Here is a 21632-nt window from a genome sequence, read left to right as displayed (position 1 = left end):
TTTGGGGAAATAAAGGATGTACCACCTCCTTGCTCAAGCCAGTAGCCTTCGAATTAACTGCAATTAAGTGAAGAGAGAATGTAAAGATGAGGAACCAAAATGTAAGGCAGCTTGAAAACCGTATCTAAGAAAGAGTATTGAATGTGTCCTGGACACAGAACTCACTGGAAGGAAAATACTACAGCAGAAGCCTTATAAGTTTCTGAGAAAACTGGACTGAAAAAGAAACCACAGACTAAAAGTGCTTGACTGTTTCAGATGCTAAAATAATAGTTGTGCTGGGTGCGGTGGCTCAAGCCTGTAATCCTAGCACTCTGGGAGGCCGAGGTAGGTGGATCGTTTGAGCTCAGGAGTTCGAGACCAGCCTGACCAAGAGTGAGACCCCGTCTCTATTAAAAATAGAAAGAAATTAGCTGGACAACTAAAAATGTATAGAAAAAATTAACCGGGCATGGTGGCGCATGCCTGTAGTCCCAGCTACTTGGGAGGCTGAGGCAGGAGGATTGCTTGAGCCCAGGAGTTTGAGGTTGCTGTGAGCTAGGCTGAGGCCATGGCACTCTAGCCTGGGCAACAGAATGAGACTCTGTCTCAAAAAAAAATAGAATAAAATAAAATAAAATAATTAAAATTAAAATTAAAAAAACAATAGCTGAGCTTCCCCTTGACCAAGCAGTTGCTGGATGTACTCCACAATGACCATTTCAGTGCCCAATCCTGTGCTTGGCATAGGCCCTAAATAAATGTTTCTTCCCTCCCATACCGCTTTCCTACCCTTAAGGATGATTCCATTTTCTGCTTCTGACTATTAGGCGCCTCAGTCTAGGAATGAATTGCTGATATCCATGCTTTGGGGTCTCTCATCCTGACAGGGGCTGCAAGATCCTGGTAGGTGGCAGAGCCCAGAGTGGTTTTGGAGAAGGAAATCCCTTAATCACCATGGCCTAACTCGTGGGGCTACTCATCCTCCACCAAGACATACTGTCTCTCCTTTCTGATTGACTCATCTAGTTCTCTCAGTAACACAGGTCCAGGCAGAAATGACACCATTTATTCACAAGTTAGTCACAGTATGGATTCCTTTTTTTTTTTTTTAATCTTCTGAACACTCATTGTGCTCCCAGGACAACCTTTCAGGACTACAATCACAACTAAAAGTCAGAATATATGATCTAAGATTTATGCTGTCTGTACGTGGAATACTTTTAAAGGGTCTGTCGACATAGACAGGTAGCACATATAGGCACGCACATTCTTTGGCTCCCTGTGAATTTTTGACAGGGCTTTTCTAGGTGCCTTGGTCCTGGTGGAATGTACACATTTCTGTTGGCATGCCAGAGGTCCAGGGAAGACTGGTAAACAGTGGCACTAACCTTTTCCTGCCTCTAATCCCTGTAACCCTCAGTACATCCATCTACTTGTATGTTTCCTTGAAAAAAAAGGTGGGGGTGGGCGGTGGGGGCATTGCAAGGATAGGGAGGAAAAAAGTCTGGTAGGGAGGGGAAAAGGAAGAGAGAAAGGTAATGCTGTAATTCACCTCTCCATGGGTCTCCATGGTCTCCACTGGGGACACGCCTGCTTCTCCGTGGGGAAAGCCTGCTCATGTGCTCCACATTCCCTTCTTTTTCAGCCTTTCTCTTTCCTCATCCCTTCACCCAACCTCCTTTTCCTATTACAGCCTTTCCTCTATAATCCACCAAACAGCAGTTAGGTCAGGTTCAGCAGGGGATAGAAATCCTTGAAACACATGTCCATGATCTCTGTTAGTGAGATAATAGTAGTTCTTAAATGAACAAAGGGAAAAAGAGGAAAACTAATTTTTTACTAACTCAAAATAGTAGCCCTCACTAAAGAATCTCCCTTTCCCCAGCTCTGCAAGGAAGTGAAAACACAAGAGAAGGAGGGCCTGTCTCCTGGAGGCCTCTTCTCATTCCTTCCCTTTCCAGCTTTTCCTTCTCTATTTATCTGAGGGCCTCACAGACTTTCATTCCTAGGATGCTAAGAGTTATTTTCCTGATAATCTAACCCACAAGGGAGACTTAGAAAGCATTAGTTTGCTTTACTCCAATTAAAGAGAAACTAATCAAATGCACCAATTCACACTAAGTTGTTACAGTTATCAGGAAAATTTCATTTTAAATATGGAATTCCAGAAAGGGCTGATTAAGCAGGAATCAAAAACTGGCCAGGAATAAATTCATCCACTAGCAGATATGTTTTTTTGTTTTTTTTTGTTTTTGGCCCACCAAATATTTTAACCAAATTAGGAAATTTTCCATGCAAGTATGAGTTTCCTGAATTGGATTTTAAAAAAATTCAGCTGTGCCCATGCTTGGCCAGAGGCATAACTCATGCATACACCCACTGCTTCTTGTGGATTGGCTATGACTCCTGGTTTGCCACATACCCCACCACGTCTTGTCTTATCCACAGTGTGCTTCACTCATTATGGCTACCTGCCTGACCTCTTATAGAGCTTGAATGTGCAACTTCTGATCTAAAGGAATTAACACATATCTCGGTTGCAGGTGCCACCTCCTCCAGGAAGCTGCTTCTGAGGCCAATTCCACCCTTTCCCAGAGTTCGATGCTCCCCTCTTGTGGCTCCATTCACTGCATCCTTTCTTCCGCTGTCATTGTCCATCCCTCTTCCCAGCAAACTGCAAGCATCTTGAGTAAGAGGCGGTGTTAGTGTTCTCTGTAACCCTAGCACAGCACGACGGGTACGGCTGGCAGGCGGGTTAGGTCACACAGCTCAGTATGTTCTTCTCCTGGTGTATAGCGCTGAAGATTCTTTTTTTTGACCCTGCTTCTAACAAATCCCAAACTCCTAAAATCCTACCACTTTGTTCCCTGAAACTCATGGCCAATAATCAGCAAACTCCCCCGTGTCCTCAATCATTTTTCTAAAGGTTCCTTTCCTTCTCTTCTTGCACTAACTGAACCTGGCGCCCCCTGGAGGACAGTGTTTCTCCTGCAGCCCCTGCAATGGTTTTGCTCTCCTCCTACCACCGCATCCTGACACGTGGCGGGGGGTGGGGAGGGAGGGGTTTTTTGCTTCTCATTGTCACTGCGAGGCCCCTTTCCTTTCTGGCTACATGAAAAGCCACGTCTTTGAATCTCAATTCATCAGATAATTTACTAACTCCTCATTGTTATAGTCATCCACCTCCCTCAGATCACTTCCCCGCACCCCTTGAAGATTTTAGTTCCTGGTTCACTGTCAGTCTCCAAAACTACATCTGTCATAATTGTTGGTGATATCAATGTGTACACAGACGACCCGTTCAATTCCCAGGTGTTTCCCCCCCATTAACTCTGTCCCCACCCCCGACCTAGGGCACCCTACCTCACTCCCATCGTCATATCCTGATCTCTGTTCTTACAGAAACCGCTCTTCCCTTATGACCTGACCATCACATTTCCCGTTGCCGGAAGGCCACCTCCTATTTTTCCTGTTCACTCCCTCAAATACTCCAAGTCTGACTGTCCCTTATCTGTGATTCTCTTTATCCTTTAGCTTTCATCTGTGGTTCTCAACTGAGGACAATTTTGATCCTTATTCCCACAGGAAATATTTGGAAATGTCTGGAGATATTCTTGGTGGTCATAGCTGAGAGGGTGCTATTGGCATCTAACAGGTAGAGGACAAGGATAGTGGTAAACGTGCCCCAATGTACAGGACAGCCCTCCACAGCAAAGAATTATCCAGTCTAGTCCGTCAATGGTGCCGAGATTGAGAAACTCTGCTGAATACTGCCATTGAATGTACCATGGTGTTATAGATTGAATTGTGTCCTCCATAAAAAAGTGTCCTAACCCTCGGTTCCTCAGAATGTGACCTTATTTGGAGACAGGGTTATTGCAGATATAATTAAATTGAGAGGGGTTCATGCTGGATGGAGTAGGCTGGGTCCCTACTCTAATATGACTGGTGTACTTATAAAAAGAATGTCCTGGGACGAGACAGACACAGGAAGAACTCCATGTGAAGATAGAGGACTGGAGTGATGTATCCACAAACCATGGAATGCCCAAGAGTACCCGCAAACCACCAGAAACTATGAAGAGGCAAGCAAGGATCCTGTCTTATGGCTTTCAGAGGTAGCATGGCCCTGCTGACACCTTGATTTTGGACTTCTGTTTTGCGGACTGCGAGACAATAAGCAACCCAGTTTGTGGTACTTTATTACAGCAGGCCTAGGAAACTAGTACACCTGTTTTCACTGAGTTTTACTCCATTTATGTCCTCACTTCCAACCTTGCTCGCCTTAAATAATGAAACCAGGACATTAGCTATTAATAATGGAATGATATTTATTAAGCAATAGAATATAAAATCTCATATAACTGCAGTTATTCTAATCAGGAAGCAAGAGATTGACACCTGGCTGTGTATATTCATCTATCCAAATCAAGTGATAAAATGTTGTAAGCAATTATTATAAAATTGTTTCAGAATGAAAGTTGAATGAAAGCAAGAATTTATGTGACACACTAAATTGATAATATCAGTGGGTTCTCCATTAACAGTAGAACCCTTGAAATGGGGTTTACCCTATAAACCTGAGCTGACTCTTCTTGGGATATGCATTTTATTGGTTCACATGTTCCAGGTTTTAATTTTTTGACCAATTACTAGTAACCCCAAATCCTTATTATTGGTATCAAATCTCTGACCAACTGATCTAGGTGAATAATCTCAGCTGCAGTGGTGGTCCTGAAATGATTCTGTTCCACTTAGTTAAGTAAATAACTTTGCAAACCTGAGACTGTATATAAAAAAAGAAACAGGTGATGAAAATAATGAATGTGCTATTGCTGCTTTGCTTAAATTGTTTTTATGCAAATATAACAAGTTTAAAAATCATTTTACTGCTTTGTGTATGCTTTGTATATTTTAAAGATGTTTGAAAACAACTAACATTATAGACAAATGATTTTAATTGAAACATTTGGGAGTTTTACCCATTTATGTTTGCAATCAATTTTAAATACTTAAGATTATCTGATTTGCTAAATGTATGAGTTTAGGTTTTAAGAGGTTGCAATGCTTAAAAGAATCATATGAAAATGTGTAAGTTTTACTATTAGTTTTATTACAAGTGCCTATGTATTTTGGAAGGTTTTATTTATAGTACTTGTATGCCTGCTTTCTTAGGTGCTTGAGGTTCTTGAGAAAATCCATTACATGAAATTGTGATTGTAGCTGGAAATATTTACAGGAATGTAATCAACCAGGTGTGTAAAATATGTTTAAATATTTAGGGACAATCATATTATCAAATTTAAACATCCATTTGTTGAATTACATACTTTTAAAATATGAAATAATTGGTTTATATATAGTATGTAAAGAATTATGCATATTTTCCCTGTGAAATGTGTAAACTAAGCAAACAATATCCAAGTACAAACTGTGCTTAATTTTAACCGAAAACTTCTTATATTTATGAATTAATACTAGATTTTTCAAAAGTATGTTTGAAAGTTTAAGAAAAGCAAGATTTTCCATTTATAACTAAAGTAAACTAAATGTCAGTGATAACACAGGCTACTGTATGTATTGTTTTCTGTGCACAAAAACCTCTATGAAAGTTTAAAACAAGCCCAACTGATGTCACCCTGGGACAGATCTAAAAAAAAATCTGTCTGATGAAAGTGACGTTGAGGACAAAAACAAAGAATCTGAAAGAGGAAGCCAGAACAGGGAGAGCCCTAGTAGCAAAGAGGAATGATAGCACGTAGGGAACCATCAGAACTTCAGTCTCAGGGCATGAAGGGTGAAACAGGAATCTTGAAGGAGATAGATGCAAAAGCCCTGTAATTTGAAAACTATGTAAGAAATAGCTAAAAATACTCCCCCAAGGCCTCCCGCTTGGATTGTGTGCTGACACACACACATACTCAGTATGTTAAAAATGAATCGAGTTGGTTTCTTCCAGACCTCTTTTCTGTGGAGAGGCCTTGGTGGGCAGTGCCTCTTGGGAAACAAGTAAGGCTTTTGTTTGTGTTTTCTTCAGCAGAGCCTGGTGCTAGCTCTGTGGCTCAGGAGACAGAGCTTGATTGTTTCTCTCTTCTCTTCCCTCTCTTTTTAACATAATACGCTCATTTCCTGACAGGCAGTGGTACCACATCAGGCTTCCTCTGCTCTTCCTCTCCTCTTCCTCCCAGCCTCAGGGTCTCCATCTGAGTTGAGGTCAACACAGGAGTGCAAATAGGAAGAAACCAAAAGCAGAGCAGGAGAGAACATGTTTGGATGAAATAAAATATAAACCGGACACACCTCTGCCCTGGCACAGGCATTCCAGCCACTCCTCCTCCTGCCTGACCACAGGCGTTGGTTTGCTTCCAACTCAGGGCGTTCACATTTGCTGTTTCTTCTGCCTCGAATATGAACTTTCCCTGTCTTGTTTACTCCCGTGCCTGTGCGCCCCAAATAGTATCTTCACATAATAGCCATTCCGAGACCACCTGTGCACGCATGAACAGAGAACAGGAAGTTCGAGAATGCGCTTTCAATGGCCTCTTCAGCATCTGTCGCCTTAGTTCACCCATGAGGCGGAGAGGACCTTTCTGGACAGTCCCAGATTGAAAGGGCTTCTGCCTTCCACCCAGAGGGGGAGCTGGCAGCCTTCTGGGAAGCTCACAATACAGTCTTCCAAAGGCCAGATGTATCCTTTTTACTTAGTCCGCCTTTTTCCACAGGCCCTGCCCAAACCGACATAATAAAGGAGCAAGGTTGTTATGCAAGAGTCTTGAATTGACACTGTCTCTTCTCTTACTAGCTCTGTGACCTCTAGCAATCCACTGATCTTCTCTATACATCTGTTTCCTTACACAAAATGAATTCAAAAGCCTCCTATACATAAAATGAATTAAAGATTATCCTTGGCTCAAAAGATTGCACGAGGAACAAAGAAAATATGGCTTGCAAAGATTTAGTAAAGTTCCTCAAGAGAGGGTGTGCTCAGTTTAACTGTAGTGTGGTTTTCAATGATACTATTGTTAGCTATGAAATGAAAAACAGTCTCACTTGGTGGGTTCCAAACTGTGTTTTCAGGTGACTGTAAGATTTCTTAGAGTCACTTCAGGTTCTGCAAATGTTTAATTCTATTTTTTAATGGATTTTATTTTTTAGTTTTAGGTTTATAGAAAAATTGAGCAGAAGGTACAGAGATTTCCCATATATCCCCTACCCCCACACACATGGCTTCCCCCACTAACATGGCACATAAGAGTGGTACATTTGTTATAATTGAACTACACTGATGTATCATTATCACCCAAAGTTTATACTGTCCATTAGAGTTCATTCTTGGTGTTGTATGTTCTACGGTTTTTGACAAATGTATAATGACATGTATCCATGAGGCATTGTGCAGAATGGTTTCACTGCCCTAAAAATCCTCTGTACTCTGCATACTCTACTTATTCATTCCTTCTTCCTCCTTAACCCCTGACAAACACTGATCTTTTTACTGTCTTCATAGTTTTGCCATTTCCAGAATGTTATATAGATGGAATCATACAGTATGTAGCCTTTTCAGATTGGCTTACTTCACATAGTTATATGCATTTAAGCTTCCTCCGTGCCTTTACATAGCATGATAGCTCATTTTTTTAATGGTGAATGTTTCATTGTATGGATGTAACACAATTTATCCATTCATCTATTGAGGGACATCTTCATTGCTTCCAAGCTTTGATAATTATTGGTAAACCTGCTATAAACATCCACATGCAGGTTTTTGTATGGACATAAGTTTTCAACTCATTTGAGTAAATACCAAGGAGTACAATTTCTAAATTATACAGTAAGGGTATGTTTAGTTTGTAAGAAACTGCCAAACTGTCTACCAAAGTGGCAGTACCATTTTGTATTCCCACCGACAATGGAGAAGAGTTCCTGTTGCTCCATCCACGTTTTTACCAGTATTTGATGATGTCAGTGTTTTGAATTTTGACCATTGTAATAAGTGGGTAGTGGTATCTCATTGTTGTCTTATGATATAGAATGTATTTGCATTTACTTGTTTGTCATCTGTGTATCTTTGGTGAGGTGCCTGTTCAGATCTTTTGCCCATTTTACAATCTGATTGTTCATTTTCTTATTGTTGCATTTTAAGAGAGGGTTTTATTTTTTTTTGTATATTTTGGATAACAGTCCTTTATCAGATATGTGTTTTGCAAATATCTTCTCCCAGTTTATGACTTGTCTGCTCATTCTCTTAATACTGACCTTCATATAGCAGAAATTTTTCATTTTAACAAAGTCTAGATTATGAATTTTTTTTTTCATGGATTGGGCATTGGGTATTATATCTAAAAAGTCATTGCTATACCCAAGGTCACATAAATTTTCTCTATGTTATCTTCTAGAATTTTTACGGTTTTCCATTTTGTATATTTACCCATAATCCATTTTGTGTTAATATTTGTGAAGTTTGTAAGGTCTGTATCTAGACTCATTTTTGAATGTGATGTGCAGTTGTTCCAGAAGCATTTGTTAAAAAGACTATCTTTTTTCTATTACATTGCCTTTGCTCCTTTGTCAAACATCAGTTGACTATATTTATGTGGATCCATTTCTGGGTTCTCTCTTCTGTTCCACTAATCTATTTGTCTATTCCTTCAGCAATATGCACTGTCTTGATTACTGTACCTATATAATAGTCTTGAAGTTGGGTAGTGTCAGCCCTCTGACTTTGTTCTTCTCCTTCAACCTTGTGCTGACTATTCTGATTCTTTTGCCTCTCCATATAAACTTTAAAACAAGTTTGTTGATATCCAAAAAATAACTTAACTAGAATTTTGATTGGGATTACACTGAATCTATAAATCAAGTTGGGAAGAAATGACATTTTGACAATATTGAGTTTTCCTACCCAGGAACATGGAATATCTCTGCATTTATTTAGTTCTTCTTTGATTTCCTTCTTGAGAGATTTGTAGTTTTCCTACAAATGTAAATGGTATTGTGTTTTTAATTTCAATTCCATTTGTTCATTGCCAGCATATATAAAAGTGATTGACTTTTGTATATTAGCCTTGTATGCTACAAACTTGTTATAATCATTTATTAGTTCAAGTCTCTTTTGTTGTTATTAATTCTATTGGATTTTCTATACAATTATGTTATCTATAAGCAAAGACAGTTTTATTCCTCCCCTCCCAATATTTATGCCTTTTATTTCCTTTTCTTGTCTTACTGCATTAGGCTAGGAATTACTGTATAATGTTGAAAAGCATTATGAGAGGGCACATCCTTTCTTTATTCCTAATCTTAGTGGAAAAACTGCTAGTTGCTCACCATTAAGTATGATGTTAGCTGAACTCTAATTTTAAAAATACATTTTAAGCTTTTGTACATTTACATAGATAATAACACCATCAAGTATGTTTGCATGCATAATTTTAACTAAGTAAAGGACTATATTTTTCTTTCATGGTGACTTCTGGGTAAACTTGGAATGAAGTCTACTCCTACATCACTAAATTCTTACAAATTAGTCATTGATTAGAAAAATTTTAGATCTGGAGTAGTTTTTAGTTCCTTGGCAGACAATGCTCAGTTTCCTAGGAGTTCATCCTAGAGAAGGACTCGGCAAGTTAGTGGACTGTAGCTGACTCACTGTCCAAATTCTGATCAAATTACAGGAAAATTTGCCATGGAATTCAGACCCAGTTCACTAATAGCTGGTTTAAATGTTAAGAAAGAATGACTTATCACTTCCTTAGCATAAATCCTGTGCTTTCCAGTATTGAAATCAAGGGCAAATATCAGCAGTTTAAATTGGCTCTATGACATTGTGCCACTCTCAGGGCTTTTTCAAATCTCATGTCTGGGAAAGCTGGTGCACCTATGTTTCCTCTCTAATATAAATAGATCCTTCCCATTTTTGCCTGAAACTAGATACCTGTTAGAGTAACCATCTGCCCTGGATTTTTAAAAACAGTTATGTTTTCAAATTTTTGATTTAATTTTTGATTCATGAAATATGTTAATCACAGTAATGTGTAAATGGCTTCTTTGTGCTTATGTTTGTTAAGAACATACATTGCATATCTGTTACATGAAGGAAGGCACTCTATAAATATTTGTGGAGTAAATTGATAAATATATTTTAATTTTAAGTAAAATTTGTCAAAAGAAAAAATATCACACTTATTTTTCAGCTAGATTGGAGTGCTTTTAAAGGGAAAATAATATCCTTATCACTGAAAGCTTGCCCTTTGGTTACAGCCTGTGACATTGCTCTATTTGTGCTCACAGGCACAATTTTCTGACAAGGGTAAACTCTCCCTCCACTTCTATAAATCTTTCCCATCTGTCAAAACCATCTCCCCTAGAAAATTTCCCCAGGAACAGTCCCTATGTTTTCCTTGACTAGTTACTAGAGATACAAAGACCTGGTAAGAAAAAAAGGAAATATTCAGATTAATTTCTCTAGGCTTTTGGTTCCTACTGTTTGCTAACTTCTTCAAAAGAAAAATAAGGGGTGGAAGGGTGGGAGGATTCCTTTCCTCCAAATTTTTTAGAGAAGATGAGTATATATTATATCCTAAATATAACAAACGAAATTGTTTAAATAAGCAAGCCAAATATTACTAATAGACTTTCATACTCCCAAACAATGTGATTTTAGATTTACCAAAGTTAAAAAAGGAAAAGAAAAAAAGCTCTGTGTATTTTTCCTTCTCAGAAAAAATTAATCATTTCTAACTTCAGTCTCCTAACATAGTTTTTGGTGTACATTTAGAAATTAATTATATACTGCCTCAAGATGATTTGCATCATGTTGTTAAATATTTAATGTCTGTAGAGTTATTATTTATTAGTTCACTGATTTAAAAACATGGTAAGGGTTCCAAGAACCAAGTAGGAGTCTTGGAAGAAAGAGCAAAATTATTTTGGAATTAATGTAAGTTTTGGGCCACTGGAATTGAGATTCCTAAGCAAAAAGAAAAGGAGTGAGAACAAAGACTGTTCATGCCTCTATAGTGGGAGCTGCAATTTCAAATACCTATGTGGGGCAGGAGAGGTAAAATATTTATTTAAAATAAAAAGTTTAACAAGAATAAGAGTTATAGGCACCATGCTAAACTCAAACTGAAGCACTAGGTAGTAGAAAATAGACTGCTAGGAAAGTAGGGAACTACTCCTAGAGCCCTGGGATATTTGTGGCTAATGAAAATAAAATACAAGTCTTGGTGGTACTGCTCAGATGTCCTAAAATGTCTTTTGACTGAGTCCAGGGTGATTTTCCCTGAGTTTCTCAATGGAGTATCTAGTCTAGCTTGAAGTTCTTAAGGCCTTCATCCCCTCCAACTCACTTAAAATTGAGATTCTCCAGTGAAGAGAAAAGGAACAAAGCTTGTGGCCCTAGACTTTTTAAAAAGGGCCTTATCTCTAATTAGGGTGCTTCTATAAATCTCCTTGTGCTTTGTCTTTTTAGGCACTGCTAGGTTAGCCTTTATTTTTCTCCTCACCTTGGTCAAGGAGCTGGTTTTCTCCCCTGATTCTCCCCCAACCTAAGAAGGGATTCTTTATTTGGACTCCTTGACTCTAAAATTTCCCCAAGATTCTGTCTTCAGTCTCCACTTTGCCCTACAATACATTCTTTTGTGAAGCTCCATGTCACTCTCATACTCAGTGCCAGCTTTCAAAACCCCAACCAAGAACAAAGTTCACTTTACTAATAAGGTGCCTACTTGCTAATAAGGAAAGAAATTTAGACATGGGCAATGTTGCAAGAATACTAAGCAAAATGAAAGCAAAGGTTACCAAGCAGAACAAGAGTTCCTCTATGCATGTCTGAGCTGACAGTGAGCCTTCTGACAATGATAGCAGCCCAACAGAGCTGGTTTGTGCTACACTTAGTCTCGGCAGCAAAACAGGTAGTAGTAAGGTTCCTGTACCCACGCTGCAAACGGCTTGATTATGTTTGAACTTCTCATTGAATGAGAGAATAAGGAAGTAAGGGGAGGGCAGCAGTATATCTCTAGGACAAGGAAGCTCAAAGGCCTGCCACAGTGACTATAAATGACTTCTAGACCCCCCAACTGGAGATAAGGAAGGAAATGTGGAAGACAGAACTCTTATAGTCGTTAGTGGAAGGAAACCACTGTTAAATATCACAGAGAAAACATGTATACTCTTTGTTGTCCTTCCTTTGAGGTCATGCCCCAGGGAAGCAAGGCTACAGATGTTTCCTCAACAAAACACTCTGAATGTAGTAGAGTAATGCATCTATTCTGGACTTGGAGCCAGAAGACCCAGGTTCACACTCTGGTTTCACCATCATTATGCCATCTCCCACACATAGTTATCTCCCTAAACCTTGGCTTCCTAGCTTTTAAAACAAAGATGATATAAAAATATTCACCTTGTACTGTTGTTAAGAGAAATACAAGAAGTAATGTATGTAAAAGAATTTTCAAATAACTAAGGTACCTCATTAATTTGAGGTTGCATTATGAGTTTTTAATACTTTCACACTTACAATGTTTATATTAAGTATTTGTGATTTAAAGGATACAAGTCAAAAAGAGAATTCAGGATCCAAAAAAGTCTGGATATTAAAAGAGACATTCAGCAGGATAGAAGTAAGTAGGGTAATAGCATGATGGGCTTTTGAGACATTTAGGCCTCAGTTTCAATCCAGGATCTACAATGAACTACATAGTCATGGGTTAGCACTTTTCATACTCAGGGATCCTCATCTGTGAATAATTAATCAAATGAGAAAGCAGAGCAGAGCATAGCATTAGTTTTCTTTTTCTTTCTACCTTTTGCTTCTTGACATATTTTCTCAGTCTCCCAAGCTCATTAAAACCTGTGAAAGGAAATTTACCTCAGTAGATCCAAACAAAAGATAGTGTCATGGAGCCAGGTAGACAGTAAATGTTTCTTCCATGGCAGACAATGTTGGACTGTTTATTCAACTTGTGCTCCTGATTATGTATCATTTATAGTCTCTTAAAACCTAGGGTAAAGAAGTTTCATGTGACACAAGATTGACATGAGAGCATGCAGCTGTTACTATGAAGGGGGATGCAGAGCACTGTGGGAAAATTATGTGTTCATGGCTGTCATTATGATCTTATAGATTTGTTTTCTTTCCTGAGCCAACACTTACAAAAATGTACCTCCTGTACACATGGCCTACAATTTGAAGAGTTTATTATCAAGTCAATTAATTGTCTTCTTTATGCATGTTTATGGTTCTGCTGTCTTGTTTACATGTCTATGGTATGAGTAGTTCAGCTTCCATCAACGGTATAGTAAGGTGAGAGACTTAAGCAATGACATATTTCTCCAACAAATAAAAATATGTATTAAAATATTTTAAACACAATGTAATGGGAGGATACCTGGGAAGACAGGATTTTTTTAGTTCACATGCTGTGTAAAAAAAAGGAGACAAGTTCCTTGGAGGCCAGGCCTACTTTGCCATGCAAAATTATTCACTTTTCCAGGGTAGGGTGAGGTATTTCTTTTGCTTTCCTCCTGGATATATTGAGAAATCACTACAGAACAAACAGGTTGGCAATAAACAATGAAAACACCTTTCTGGCACTGTGAGGGCAGAAGCTGAAGCTCCCCACTTCTCCCTCAAGAAGGTCTTTGCATCAGGACTGAACTTGTAAATGAATGAGAACAAAGTGCTTGAGGGCATCAGCCCAACAGGAGAGGCTCTGTGTAAAGGTTTCCCAGGAGTAATCCAAAGTATCTCCTGTACATGGCCAGGGTCATTGCATAGCAGTATGGGCAGCATTAGCCAGGGGAGACTTTCTTTGAAAATGGTCCTCACTGCAGACCATAAAGTTTGTCCAGAATAATGAGTTGTGGAGATAGTTTTGGCATATTTCAGCCCCAAAGCGAGTTACCTGTAGTCTCAGTTCCATGAATGTGATAAATATGTGTAAACCCTTGGGGTATTGGTGGTATGAACAAAAGTTCTCTGAAAAAGAAATCTGGAGGAAAGAGACTTTGTTCCCGTGAACAATTTGCAAACTGGGGAGATGCAGCCTCCAGTGTAAAATGAAGGTGCATTCCCGAGAACAAAGGAAAGGCTCAAGTTTCATAGCAAAAGTTCCCATTTAGGGGTGCAGTGCACACCATCTGGGTGATGGACATGCTTGAAGCTCTGACTCGGCTGGGGCAAGGGCAATAGATGTAACCTAAACATTTGTACCCCCATAATATGCTGAAATAAAAAAAAACAGTTCCCATTCAGGTTCCCCAATGAAGTTCCTTTATGCAAATGAATTATTAAAACTTGCTTAGTTCTGATTGGTCAATGTATATAAGTTCTGATTGGAGGACACAGCTGAGCCCAGATTGGCCAAGGCAGATGTGCTCTGATTGGTTGGTTCAGGGGAGCTCTGAAAGTCCCAAATATAAAAAGGTGTATCACATCCTAGTCAGTAAGTGGCCCCATATGTATTTCATCAAATTTGCTAATTAGTGTTTCTATATAACAAATATTAATATAGATCACCTTTTTGCACATTTTATATATATATGTGTGTATACCTATATATATATATCTCACTTGTTTGTACCTGTTTGCACAATACATACATATATATATATTTCCAGTTTGTTAATTAGAAAATATCTGTTTTTGTTACATGTCATTATAACTGTGTTGAGTTTTTTACTCTTGAAAGAATAAATGAGATTAAAATGAGTTTCTGTAAAGAAAGGAAACATTGTAGAAGCCCAAATTCAGGTACATATACCCGATGTGCAGCTAAAGCCAAACACTGTGACACCAGTGCTTGGAAATAGAGAAAGGTTTATTTGGATTTGGCCAAAGTGAGAAGACAGGAGAGAAAGTCTCTCAGATCTGTCTTCTCACAAAGATGAGATGGGGAAATTTTATGTAGTGGATAAGGGAGGGGGTGCCAGGGGACTGAGGGTAAAGTCTGTATTTCTGCGGTCTCAGATAACATCTTGAGCAACGAGCCTTCTGAGTGTCAGCAGCTAATTCCTCAAAGGCATTCATTCCTTTTGCAAATCAAATTCAAAATTTTCTTGTGACCCTGTAGTTGTCTCCTATTGTTTGGAAAAAAAAAAAAAAAGTACGCCAGCAGTTAATGATTCTGTGAGAAAAAAAGGGTATAAGCAGGAAGTGATTCGTTATCAGGTGCACACAAAGAAGGGCCTAGTCAGAATTTACATTATATCAGTCACTAAAAATGCTACGGTACTAAAATCTCAGGGGACCAGGCTACAAGAATACTGAAAGAGTGGAGAAGGTAGCCCTCTGATGGATAGCTGAGAAGCAATAGCTGAGAAGTTCTGACTGGCCCCCACACAAAGAGAGGGCCAAGGAGACAAAAACTGCTGTGTCATGTGTGATATTTTTATGATGGAAAAAAATAAGCTAAGCAAAAGACTGGAGGCTTAATTTCCTAAGAGGCCAATCTATTAATATTAAATTTTAGCATGAGATTGAGAGAGTACAAGCAAGGAGAAAACCAAACAAACAAAAACTGTGAAATAAGAAAGTAGAATATTTCATCTTATTTGTGCCTTTTCCTTTTTATTAACTCTGAATTTTTTTACATTTATTCTTATCTAACATATTAGGGAACTGAGGTTCAGAGATGTGACTGGACTGACCCAAGTCTCATAGTTAGTTAATGGCAAGGCCAGGACTCCAATCCCATTCTTCCACCATCCGGTTAAGTCCCCTTTGGTGTACTAGACTGCCTGAAAGAGTATCAGATGCATCATAAAATTTAATTTACATTTTCTTTTACTGTATTATGTGGGAAACATCTTGAATTTTTTGTTGAATTGATGGAAAAGACAGTGACTTTAACCTGAGGCAAATAGGCTGATCCTCAGGGCCAAACAGGGAAATTCTTCATTCTAGGCCTCCTTCCATTGCTTTGTCCTTGCTCATTTATCCCTCATCTATTCCAAAGATTAAGAAAAGGAAAGGAACTATTACAACAGTAAGCACATGAAAGAAATTATTTATAAAATTTGTCAAAAATGACAATTAAGCCACAGATCTGTCACTTCATCTATTTAATGTCCTAAACTTGTGTCAAATTTACTTGAAACAAGTAAGTGGGAACATGTCACTTATCTCATCTGTATATAGCTTTTACATGTTAGGAATTAAGCTAGAGTGGTGGTTTTGATTTCAGATAACTTAGTCTTCAAATCAACAAAAGCAATGGAAAGACAAAGATGGTCACTATATAATGCTAAAGAGTATGGTTCAACAAGAAGACATAACAATTCTAAATATTTATGCACCTAACTCACGTGCACCCAGATTCATAAAGCAAATCCTACTTGGTGTAAACAAAATGGAAAACAGCAACATTATAACATCTGGAGACTTCAACAACCCTCTGACTGCACAGGACAGATCCTCCAAACAGAAAATTAACAAAGAAACAATGGACTTAAACAGAACTCTAGATCAAATGGGCCTGACTGACATTTACAGAACATTCTACCCAAAAACCACTGAATATATGTTTTTCTCATCAGCTCATGGAACATTCTCTAAGATTCACTATATCCTATGCCACAAAGCATGTCTCAAAAAATTTAAAAACAAATAGAAATTATACCATGCATCTTCTCATACCACAGTGGAATAAAATTAGAAATCAACTCCAACAGAAACTCTCATCTCTACATTAACTCATGGAAACTAAACAACCTTCTGCTGAATGATTATTTCATTAAGGAGGAAATCAAGATAGAAATCAAAAGATTTTTTGAACTAAATGACAAAGGAGACACAAGTTATCAAAATCTGTGGGATAAAGCTAAAGCAGTCCTGAGAGGAAAATTTATATCCATAAATGCCTACATCCAAAAGATAGAAAGATCAAATAAACAATCTAATGAATCATCTCAAAGAACTGGAAAAGAATGATCAAACCGATCCCGAACCAGCAGAAGAAATGAAATAACAAAGATTAGAGAAATGAAAAGATTATTAAAATGAAATTGATAATAAAAAAAACTATATGGAAGATTAATAAAACAAAAAGTTGGTTCTTGGAAAAAATAAACAAAATTGACATGCCTCTGGCTAGATTAACGAAAAGCAGAAAAGAAACCTCTAATAAGCTCCATCAGAAAGGAAAAAAGGAGAAATTACAACTGATGCCACAGAAATATAAAATATTATCTATGAATACTGTAAAAACCTCTATGCACATAAACTGGAAAATGTAGAGGAAATGGACAAATTCTTAGAAACACACAGCCTCTCTAGGCTCAATCAGGAAGAAATAGAATTCCTGAATAGACCAATATAAAGTACAAAATTGAAACAGCAATAAAAAAACTTCCAAAAAGAAAAGTCCTGAACCAGATGGTTTCACACCCAAATTTTACCAGAGCTAAAGAAGAGCTCATGCCAATCCCGCAAAAATTACTCCACAACATCAAGAAGGAAGGAATCCTCCCAACACATTTTATGAAGCCAACATTACCCTGATAACAAAACCAGGAAAGGACAACAAAAAAAGAAAACTACAGACCCACATTCCTTATGAATATAGATGTAAAAATTCCCAACAAAATTCTAGCAAATTGAATTCAAGTGCTTATCAATAATAATCCATCACAACTAAGTGGGCTTCATCCCAGATGCAGGAATGGTTCAACATATACAAATTTATAAATGTAATTCACCACATAAATAGAAGCAAAAACAAAGACCATATGATCCTCTCAATAGACACAGGAAAAGCATTCAACAAAATTCAACACCTTTTTATGATAAGAATGCTTAACAAAATAGACAGACAGGACCTACCTAAAATTGATACAAGCCATATATGACAAACCCACAGCCAACATCATACTGAATGGGTAAAAATGGAAAGCATTCCCACTTAGAACTGGACCCAGACAAGGTTACCCTCTATCACCACTTCTATTCAACATAGTGCTGGAAGTCCTAGCCAGAGCAATCAGACAAAAGAACCCAATCAAGAGCATCCAAATAGGGGCAGAAGAGGTCACACTATCTCTCTTTGCTGATGATATGATCTTATATCTAAAAAAACCCCAAAGATTCTGCCATGAGACTACTGGAATTGATAAACAAATTCAGCAAAGTCTCAGGTTACAAAATCAACTTACAGAAATCAGTACCATTCCTATACGCCAACAACAGTCAAACTGAGAACCAAATCAAAGACTCAATACCCTTCATAATAGCAGCAAAGAAAATAAAGTACCTAGGAATATATTTAACTAAGAAAGTAAAAGACCTCTATAGGGAGAACTATGAAACACTGAGAAAGGAAATAACAGAGAATCTAAATAGGTGGAAAACCATACCATGCTCATGGGTTGGCAGAATCAACATTGTTAAAATGTCTATACTGCCCAAAGTGATCTACAGATTCAATGCAATCTCTATTAAAATAACAACATCATTTTGTGCAGATCTAGAAAACATAATTCTACACTTCATATGGAACCAGAGAAGACCCGGTATAGCAAAAGCAATTTTAAGCAAAAATAACAAATTGGGAGGCATCAATTTACCAGACTTCAAGTGATGTTACAAGGCTATAATAACTAAAACAGCATGGTACTGGCACAGGAACAGAGACATAGACCAATGGAACAGAATTAAGAACCCAGATATAAAACCATCCTTATATAGAAATCTAATCTTTGACAAAGCAGACAAAAACATACACTGGGGAAAAGAATACTTATCCAATAAATGGTGCTGGGAAAACTGGATAGCCACATGTAGAAGGCTGAAACAGGATCTGCACCTTTCACCTCACAAAAATCAACTGACAGTGGATAACAGACTTAAACCTAAGGCTTGCAACTATAAGAATTCTAGAAGAAAATGTTGGAAAAACTCTTATAGACATTGGCCTAGGCAAAGAATTTATGAAGAAGACTCCAAAGGCAATCACAGCAACAACAAAAATAAATAAATGGGACCTAATCAAATTAAAAAGCCTCTGCACAGCCAAGGAAACTATCATGAGAGCAGATAGGCAGCCCACAGAATGGGAGAAAATATTCACATATTACACGTCTAATAAAGGGCTGATAACTAGAATCTATATAGAACTCAGGAAAATCAGCAAGAAAAAATCGAACAACCCTATCAAAAAGTGGGCAAAGGACATGAACAGAAACTTTTCAAAGGAAGGTAGACTAATGGCCAACAAACATGAAAAAATGCTCAACATCTCTAGTCATCAAGGAAATGTAAATCAAAACCACGATAAGATACCACTTATCTCCAGTGAGAATGGCCTTTATCAAAAAGTCCCAAAACAATAAATGTTGGCATGGATGCAGAGAGATAGGAACACTCATACACTGATGGTGGGACTGCAAACTAGTAGTACAGCCTCTGTGGAAAGCAATGTGGAGATACCTCAAAGAGATACAAGTAGAACTACCATTTGATGCAGCAATCCCATTACTGGGTATCTCTCCAAAATAACAAAAGATATTCTATGAAAACGACATCAGCACTCGAATGTGTATAGCAGCACAGTTCACAATTACAAAGATGTGGAAACAATCCAAGTGCCCATCAATGCATGAGTGGATTAATAAAATGTATATGCATACCATGGAGTTCTACTCAGCCACAAAAAACAGTAGTGATCTAACACCTCTTGTATTATCTTGGATAGAGTTGGAACCCATTCTACTAAGTGAAGTAACCCAAGAATGGAAAAACAAACACCACATGTACTCATCATCAAATTGGTATTAACTGATAAACACTTATGTGCACATATAGTACTAACATTCATCGGGTGTTGGGCAGATTGGAGCAGGGAGTAGGGGATGGGTATATTCACACCTAATGGGTGTGGTTCGCACCATCTGGGGGATGGACACACTTGAAGCCCTGACTTGGGTGGGGCAAAGGCAATATATCTAACCTAAACATTTGTACTTCTGTAATATGGTGAAATAAAAAAAAAATAGTAGATCAAATTGTTGTTAATTTGTAAGTCTTCCTATTGCTTTTTTACTCTTTTAATAAATTTTAATCTTAATCTAGCCAAATATATCAATGCCTCCGTTGTGGCTAGCTCTTTGTGTGTCTTTATGCAGAAAGTTTTGTTTATTCCAAAGTCATAGAGATGTTCTCTTATAATTGCCTCTAAAAGTTTTATTGTTTTATCCCTCACCTTTGTATTTCATAGTTCTCAGATTTACTTTTGGGAAGAAGGTGTTGATACACACTTTTTTCATGTGAATATCCAATGGACTCATTCCTCACTGTACTGCAATGTCATATTTTCCATAAATCAGGTGAGTCTGTTTCTGGACACTCTATTCTGTACCACTGGTCATTTTATCTGTGTTTGAGCCAAGACCACACTGTCTTAACTACTATGATATATTATATGAGAATATAATTAATTACAGTTTTTAACAGATCTTGATATTTGGCACTATAAGTTCCCTAGCTTTTTTCTTCTTCTTCCTCTGGATTGCCTTGGCCATTCCTAAACCTATGTATTTCCATATAAATTTTAGATTCAGCTTGTCAGTTTCTGAAAAAAATAAAAACAGACAAAAAACCCTGCCAGTGCCTGACTGAAATTGATTTAATAGTTTAAACATATGACAAAATAGTTTGTAATTACTAAAATTAGACAAAGAATTTACAAAAACTCAAGAAAAACTCTTTTAATATTAATAATGGTAACTAATATTGCCCAAAGCATCATACATGAACATTTCATTGAATTGTCATGATAACCATATCACCTATATACAATTACCCTTATCATTTGATAGTTGAAGAAATGAGAGCTCAAAGATATGATTTAAATTACGCAAGGTTACACAGTGAGTAGCAGAGCTGGAAAAAAAATCCTAGTCTATACTCTAATGAAAACTGAAAATTTTGTCATCTACATTAAAAAAAAAAAACACATTTTGAATGGAAATCTTTCTAAAATGAATCACAGACTTCTTTTGCCTTCTTTGCAACCTGAAGAACACAATCATACATTTTCCTTTCAATTTATGGTCATTATTATGAATACTAGTGGTTGGCTTAAACCAAAATACAGGGTTGTCCTACTTCTCTTTTATGGTACCTAGGATTATTTTCTGTTACATTAAATAGTCTGACAATAACCCACTTTTTCTATTTGCAACTGCTCTTTTGGACTTTCTACCTTGAATATGTTAACTTGTCTTAACTCTTTCCCCTTTCTTCTTGCTGTGTGTTTTTAAGTTGATTTAATAAACCATGTAATTTAAGCATTTTAATCTGATCTGTGAGCCTCTCTGATATTTCTGGTCTGGGATAGCTTCTTTGAAAGTATAATTGGAGACAGCCATCACATGAAGGGCAAAGAAGATAAAAAAAGAGTAGAGTCTTGGTTGACACAGTTGAGCAGGTGAACCAAACAATCTACTAGCAGATCCACCATGCCAAAGAGGATAGAGAAAAAATATTTCTTAGAACTGGTATATTACATACATAGTGAAATATTTGTATCTGGTGATAAATTAATGAATTTTTAAAATATATTAACCAGGTGCCTCAAAACATGATATTTTGCCCAACTTTTGAAATAACTGACAGATGTCTATAGTATTCTTGTACTGCTGTTCTAATATTT

This window comes from Lemur catta, chromosome 1 (assembly GCF_020740605.2).
Source record: "Lemur catta isolate mLemCat1 chromosome 1, mLemCat1.pri, whole genome shotgun sequence".
NCBI lineage: Eukaryota > Metazoa > Chordata > Mammalia > Primates > Lemuridae > Lemur > Lemur catta.
This window is presented reverse-complemented; position numbering follows the sequence as displayed.